The sequence below is a fragment of the Tupaia chinensis genome, unplaced genomic scaffold, assembly GCF_000334495.1.
Source record: "Tupaia chinensis unplaced genomic scaffold, TupChi_1.0 Scaffold000234_1, whole genome shotgun sequence".
NCBI lineage: Eukaryota > Metazoa > Chordata > Mammalia > Scandentia > Tupaiidae > Tupaia > Tupaia belangeri.
In genome coordinates, this window is record NW_006159712.1 from 114124 (window position 1) to 122464 (window position 8341).

Below are 8341 nucleotides of genomic sequence, written 5' to 3' on the forward strand. Positions count from 1 at the left end.
ACCCAGAGAGCTGTGTGTGGCGTCTGCTCTGTTTGGTGTGTGGGTCTCCTGCTCCCCACCTGGCGGTGGGCTCTGCTCCTTCCTGATTCTAGCCTTTCTGTCCAGGTCTTTTGCACCCCCTTCCTATAAGCACCATCTGACCCCGTTGTCACTGTCCTCCGCCATTCCAGAGAGGGTCTGATACAGATTGCCTGAGTTCCGGGACCGCTGGGCACCATCCAGTGCTGCTGAGACCCGAGTTGGTTAAACTCGGTGACTGAAAGTGCCAAGAAGTCCGTCTGGAGCAACTCAAATCCCACACAGGCATCTCCCCCAGTTTTACTCAGTAAAACCCAAACACCCATTTTTGCTGAGACGTTGACGAGCCCTTGAAACCACCGCGGGCAGGGCTTGCCTCGGCACACGTCTGAAATATGTCAGGCAGGTGTTTCCAAAGAACGTATGCTACAGGAAAATATACCCTGATGTAATCGGACTAATTTGGCTTTTGCCTTACTTGCAGGCGAACTGGCTATTTGTAATGGAAACAGTTCTCGGGCCACTTCAGACGGGACTTTGTAATGTGAGCTGGCAAAGCCTGCAGGTGCTGCAGGCCCCTGTTTTCATTTTATGTCTCACGTTTGTTTACTTTAATGTGTTTCTCTAGGAGGGGAAAAAAAAAGCAGCCTGGGAGGGGTTTAACAAGTCATTTTTCATTTCAAAAAGAAGAAATAGTTTTGTATTAAGAAAATTAGTGCTGAGCAGGCTCTGGGAGCCCCGCTGGCGACAGGAAGCACACGCGGCCTTGGAGGATATGTTTCTGGAGACTAATTCCCCAAAGACGCGTGTTCAGGATCCCCGTACCTGGGGCCCTGGCAGAGGCATCAATTAGAGACCGGGAAGCCGTGTTTTCCTTGCTAATTCTTGGCTACCGAATAGGGGTTACTGAAAGCTCCCTTTTCCCCCTTTGGAGTTAGGCAGTTTTGAAAAATGGTAAAATTATGAATTCAACTTTGTTTTCAATTAAGGGAGGGGGAAGTGGTTTCCAGGGTGCAAAGCCTGCACGGTGGGCAGGGAGGGCCAGGTCTCACCCTGCCAGGTGTTCGCAGAGCACCCACTCGTGACACTCGGCCGTCTCCCCAGTGAAGTGAGCATGTCTTCAGGCAGATGGAGATGGGGGTGGGGGGTTGGTGGGGTGTTGGGGAACAGTTGCCGCAGGACCAGCATCCGTGAGGGGATGAGATGCAGGCAGGGAGACGAGATGTGCCTTGTCTGGCCCCTCCTTCTAGGAGGAGAGCAGGGAGTAGCACAGAAAGCGGGGAGTATTTGTCTCCGGAGACTGGGTCAAGGGACTTCCAGCCCCAGTTCCCTGCCCTTGATGTGCAGGTCCTCGGTCTGTCCCACCCACGCCTGTTCCTGGGTGGACGTTGTCAGCTTCCCTCTCCTGGGCACTTGTGTTCCCGTGAGCTGCCTCAGAACTTGCATGTGCGGGTCTGCGCCGGAAGCTCTGCCCCTTTACCAGTTTTCGCAAGAAAATCTGCCCCCAGCGATGCTGTCAATTTGGGGTTGTCATGGTGATCCGTGAGGACCCACAGCCGTGTTATGGGCCCGTCTGGGTTTCTCTCTCCTCCCTCTGCATCCTGGCCTCTCTAGAGAAATAAGCCAAACGCCTCCTTTTCTGCTTCAAGAGAGGCTTGCCCTGGCCCTGCTGCGGTGGCACCATGGCAGTGTGCTGCTATGGGTGTCAGAAGCCACGTGGAAGGCCAGGGTCTGGACAGGCTGGGCTGAGCATGCGTACCCTTGATGCTGGCGGCCGGGAAAGCTCAGGGGAAGGTCGTGACGTGAGACCCTGTTGAGAGTGCTTGCCTTTCTCTCTAACATAAAGGAAATGAATTTTAAAAGCGCTCTTTTAAAGAGAGACAGATGTCCATCCTTGCATATGGGTGGGGGATTCAAAAGGTTTATGTAAAGATAGAATAAAAATACGATTTCTCAGACCATCAGGTGGCATGGTGGTTAAGGTGCTGGACTTCCACATGACTGCCTGCAGTCTGAATCCCGGACCTGGTGACTTGCTTTCTCACTTGGCTTCTCTCACACTGTTTCTCGCTGGTGAACACATGTGCTCTATAGCAAACTTAAGAAAAAAAGAATAGTAATAAATGAGACAAATAATTTAAAATATGAGTTTGTTTTGATGCAAAGATTTTTGAAATCCAGGATAATTTTTGCACAGCGTGCATTTTCGTGAACTTTTTGAGACCCTCTTGGAGTCAGGTGTCCATGGGGGCTCGCTCAGCTCAACAAGTTCGTTTCCTAAGGAGGGCTGTACTGAATGAAATGTGTGGTCGTGCATTAATGTACTCACGTGCTTAGTCCATCTGCGGCTGTAACAGAGTGCACAGACAGCATGACTTATGATGGACGGAAACTCTTTTGGCTTAGGGTTCAGAGACTGGGAAGTCTGAGATCGAGGGGCTGCATCTTAACATGGCAGGGGGCAAGTAAACACACGCGGCAGAGAGGATGGGGCCAACTTAACCTTTTATCAAGAACCCTCTCCTGGGATAATAACCCACTCCCTCAGCCAGCATTAATCCATTTGTGAGGGCAGAGCCTTCGTGACCTCTTCCAGGCCCCATCCACTGCTGTTACACTGGCAGTTAAATGTCAGTGCGAGTTGTAGAGAGGACGTTCCACCATACAAGTGCTTCCCAGAGCATTTGACATAGTATTGTCCAGACCCACGGAATCATGTGTGATCACAGCCAATCCACACTGGGAAAGACCTTGGGGTCCTGCTAACCTAATCCTTCATTTCACAGGTTAGGAAACAGATGCTCAGAGAGGGGGAGGGACTGGCCCAGGGTCACCATGAAGTAGTGATAGAGCTTGGAGAAGACCAAGACCCCTGACTCCTACACCAGGACTCTCTGCTCCAGGACACACGTCTTTAGCACCCCCTCCCCATTTCTGGAAAGACTGCCTTCAGGAGTCTGAGTGTTGTGCAGGGGCGTGCATGCTAAGTCCTGCTATTGGTCTTCCTGATGCAGCTCTCTCAAACCCACCCCTTCCTCTCCTTTCTCATTTCCTGGGTGAGGGGACAGGGTGGTAGAAAGCAAGGAAAGCACTTCAATCTGAGTTCATTGTAGCTGGCTTGTTGAATAAAATCAGGTTAAGATGAAGCTAAAGCATATCTTTGAAAATGATAACGCTCAATATTTAGGAGCGTTCAGTCGGGACACGACTCTTGCACACTGCTGGTGGGAATGGGTACAATTTTACATGAGAGTAATTAGGCAAACTGAATCCTGAACTTTAGCAATATTCATGTGCTAGGTTTTCTAAACTTATAAACTGAAGTATAATATGATGCAATTACATGCATGAAACTTAAAATGAAGTATTTTTACAAAGTTAACACGTCTAGGTACTCATCACCCAGATGGAGCTAGAGAATATTAGCACCCCCTACAAGCCTCTTTTCTACGCTCTGCTGACTTTGCTCCCCCAAAGTAAGCAGTATCCTGATGTGTGTAACTATAGATTAATTTTGCCTGATTTTGAATTTCATAGAAACGGGATCATAGAGAATGTATTTTTTCATGTCTAACTTTTTTCAGTCAACATTATACCTGTGAGACTTATCCATGGTTTCACATGTACTAGGTTGTTCTTTTTTATTGCTAAATAATATGCCATTATTTGAGTGAATATAATACTAGTTATTAATTTATTAAAATTTTTTTCTTTTAGGTTTTTGCCATAGGTTGCATGTGCTTGCCAGAGAGAGACAGTGAGAGGGAAAGTGAGAAATCATTCCCAAGAAAGGATGGTCATGCTGCAATCCCCTCTCTTCTATTCTCCTCCTGAGATTTTTGGGCACACACATACATACACCTGGTGTGATTTTCAGGCCGCCGGGTCCAGGATTCAAACCACAGTTGGCCATATGGCAGTCAAATGCCTTCAGCACTATGCTGCCTGTTGTTCCCTAATACTAATTATTTGTTTAGCCTCCGTTGAGGACCTTTGAGTGGCTCCTGGTTCTTAAGTATTAAGGGTAATGTTGCTTTGACTTTTTGGTTTTGCTTTTGGTACACAAAGATATGCATTTCTGAGAAGATACTTTGGAGTGAAATTTTCAGGCATGAACACATAAATTTAGCTCTGGTAGGTACTGCCAACAGCTTTCCAGAACAGTTGTACCATATAAGCAGCTCTATATCCTTGTAAAACTTGGTGCTGGTAGAAGTAAATTTAAATATTTAAGTAAATTTAAATATTCTCATTGTAGATAGTGATATTTCATTGTGACTTTAATTAGCCTTTCATAAATAACTACTTGATCATTTGGATGTACCATTTTGTGAAGTGCCTGTTCAAATTTTTGCCCATTTTTGGGTATGACTGTCTTTTTTTATTGACTCATATTTATTTTTTCTTCTTTCCTTTGTTTGTGGTAGAACATGTGTGCTCACACATGTGAGTATACGAGAGAGAGGAGTACCCTCCTCACGGGCCGATCATGGTGCAATGTCTTTCCTCTAGTCCTCCAGTACCCCACATTTCACACTGGGCACTTACATGCATGTCTGGAGTGCCAAGTGACTTGGGCTGGGACCTGGCTTCTCTTAAAAAGCACATTGTCACCGTGTCACGGAGCTGGCCCAATGCAGGAGCTCCTCATATGTTCACTACACAGGCTCTCTGTGAAATACGTGTATTGTAAATGTCTTCTCCCTTTCTGTTGCCCTTTTTTCTTTCCTTTTTATTTTTGTCTTAGGGTGCGTGCATTCATGGGAGACAGATAGATAGAGATAGGTTTTCTAAACTTATAAACTGAAGTATAATATGATGCAATTACATGCATGAAACTTAAAATGAAGTATTTTTACAAAGTTAACACGTCTAGGTACTCATCACCCAGATGGAGCTAGAGAATATTAGCACACCCTACAAGCCTCTTTTCTACGCTCTGCTGACTTTGCTCCCCCAAAGTAAGCAGTATCCTGATGTGTGTAACTATAGATTAATTTTGCCTGATTTTGAATTTCATAGAAACGGGATCATAGAGAATGTATTTTTTCATGTCTAACTTTTTTCAGTCAACATTATACCTGTGAGACTTATCCATGGTTTCACATGTACTAGGTTGTTCTTTTTTATTGCTAAATAATATGCCATTATTTGAGTGAATATAATACTAGTTATTAATTTATTAAAATTTTTTTCTTTTAGGTTTTTGCCATAGGTTGCATGTGCTTGCCAGAGAGAGACAGTGAGAGGGAAAGTGAGAAATCATTCCCAAGAAAGGATGGTCATGCTGCAATCCCCTCTCTTCTATTCTCCTCCTGAGATTTTTGGGCACACACATACATACACCTGGTGTGATTTTCAGGCCGCCGGGTCCAGGATTCAAACCACAGTTGGCCATATGGCAGTCAAATGCCTTCAGCACTATGCTGCCTGTTGTTCCCTAATACTAATTATTTGTTTAGCCTCCGTTGAGGACCTTTGAGTGGCTCCTGGTTCTTAAGTATTAAGGGTAATGTTGCTTTGACTTTTTGGTTTTGCTTTTGGTACACAAAGATATGCATTTCTGAGAAGATACTTTGGAGTGAAATTTTCAGGCATGAACACATAAATTTAGCTCTGGTAGGTACTGCCAACAGCTTTCCAGAACAGTTGTACCATATAAGCAGCTCTATATCCTTGTAAAACTTGGTGCTGGTAGAAGTAAATTTAAATATTTAAGTAAATTTAAATATTCTCATTGTAGATAGTGATATTTCATTGTGACTTTAATTAGCCTTTCATAAATAACTACTTGATCATTTGGATGTACCATTTTGTGAAGTGCCTGTTCAAATTTTTGCCCATTTTTGGGTATGACTGTCTTTTTTTATTGACTCATATTTATTTTTTCTTCTTTCCTTTGTTTGTGGTAGAACATGTGTGCTCACACATGTGAGTATACGAGAGAGAGGAGTACCCTCCTCACGGGCCGATCATGGTGCAATGTCTTTCCTCTAGTCCTCCAGTACCCCACATTTCACACTGGGCACTTACATGCATGTCTGGAGTGCCAAGTGACTTGGGCTGGGACCTGGCTTCTCTTAAAAAGCACATTGTCACCGTGTCACGGAGCTGGCCCAATGCAGGAGCTCCTCATATGTTCACTACACAGGCTCTCTGTGAAATACGTGTATTGTAAATGTCTTCTCCCTTTCTGTTGCCCTTTTTTCTTTCCTTTTTATTTTTGTCTTAGGGTGCGTGCATTCATGGGAGACAGATAGATAGAGAAAGTGAGAGGGAAAATGGGAAATTACCCCCGGGGGATTTTACCCCCCGGGGATGCCACAATCCTTTCTCCCCCATTCTCCTCCCAGGATCTTGGGCATGCACACACATGCATGCACACACATGCGAGTTCCAGGACTGAAACTGTGGTCGACCATGTGGGAGTCCAGTGACATAACTGCTTTGCCATTTGCTGGCCCTCTGTTTGCCCTTTCACTCAGTTAATAGGATCTTCCAATCAACTGCAATTCTTAATTTTAAAATAGTTTGAATAATCCTTCCCTTTTTGTTGAGTGTTCGTGTGTTTTGCTTGGGAACTATTTGTCTATCCATGATTATAAATATATTCCTATGCTTTATTCTAGAAGCTTATTGTTTAATTTTCACAGTTAGGTCTGTCGTTCATCTGAAATAGAATTTTGAGTATGGTATGAAGAGTCAACGTCCATATTTCGCAGAAGGTTGTACAATTGATGTAGCACCCTTTACTAACAAGACCGTTCTTTCCCTCCTGTCCTGTACTGATACTTTTCCTATAAATCAGGAACCTATATAGGTTTGGGTCTAATCAATTTTGTTATTCACGTCACTTAAACCTTCATATCATCATTCATTTTTGTATCTATGTTGTCAGTTACTGAGAGACATGTTTCAAAATATTCCACTATAGTTATGAAATTAGTTATTTCCCCTTGTAGTTCTTATAGTGTTTGAGGCTACATTATTAAGCTTATCTGAATTAAGGATTCTTATATATTCCTATTGAATAGATCCCTCTAAAATTATGAATTATTATTCTTTATGTCTAGTAATACTTCTGGTATTAACATGTATTTGATCTGTTATTAGTGGAGCTGTACTTGCTTTTAAAAATATTTATACCTACCTGTCTCTATTTTTTTAGTGTATTTATATATACATCTTCCATCTTTTTACTTACAGCCTTTCTGGGTCTTTATATTGGTATCTCTTGTAAGCAAAGTACAATAAAAAAATCCAGGGTAATACTTTTTTCTGATTTAATTGGGCCATGTAGCCCATTTCCAGTTTTTGGCTCTTATGAATAGAGTTTTAATGAATATTTTTCTACAGGGCTTTTGTGGGTATATATTTTTTTCTTGGGTAAATATCTGGGAGTGAAATTTTGAGGTCATAGAGTTGGTGAATATAATAGAATTCCCTGATGCGTGTTTCACTTTCTGTGGTTTGTTAGCCATGGTCAGCAGTGGACTGAAAACATTAAGTGGAAAATTCCAGAACTAAACAATTCAGAAGTCTTAAATTGTGAGCTGTTTGAGTGGTGTGGTGAAATCTCATGCCTTCCTGCTCTGCCCTGCTAGGGGTGCCTGTTCCTTTCTCTATGTAGCCTTGCCGAACACGCTGCTCACCCATTAGTCACTCAGCGCCAGATCGACTGTTGTGTGGTGGTGCTTGTGTTCAAGTAACGTATTTTACTTAACGGTGGCCCCAAAGCACAAGAGCAGTGATGTTGGCAATTCAGATATGCCAAAGGGAATCCTTAAAGTGTTTCCTTTATGTGAACAGGTGAATGTTCTCAATAAGAAAAGAAAAACATTGTCTGTTGAGGTTGCTAAGATCATATGGTAAGAATGAATTTTCTACCCATGAAATAGTGAAGGAAAAAGAAGTCCATGCTAGTGTGCTGTGATACCTCAAACTGTAAAAGTTATGGTGATAAGGACTGTGTTAAGAGGAAAAGGGATTAAATTTGTGGGTGGAATACGAACAGAAATGTGTTCTGACTGATAGCCGTTGAGTGTGGGTCTAGTCATGGTATCAGGTATCTTGAAATATGTCCCTTGAATAAGGGAAGACTTGTAGGTTTATTTATTTTTTAATCAATGTTATAAGTTGCATACAATAAAATAAAGAGATTTAAAGTATACCGTTTGCTGCATTTCAACAAATGTATATTAGGAGCCACAGGTGATGTGGTGGTTAAGGCACTGGATTCCCACATGGCTGTAGTTTGAATCCTGAACCAGGCAGGTTGCTTTCTCATTCTCTCTCTCTCTCTCTCTCTCTCTCTCTATATATA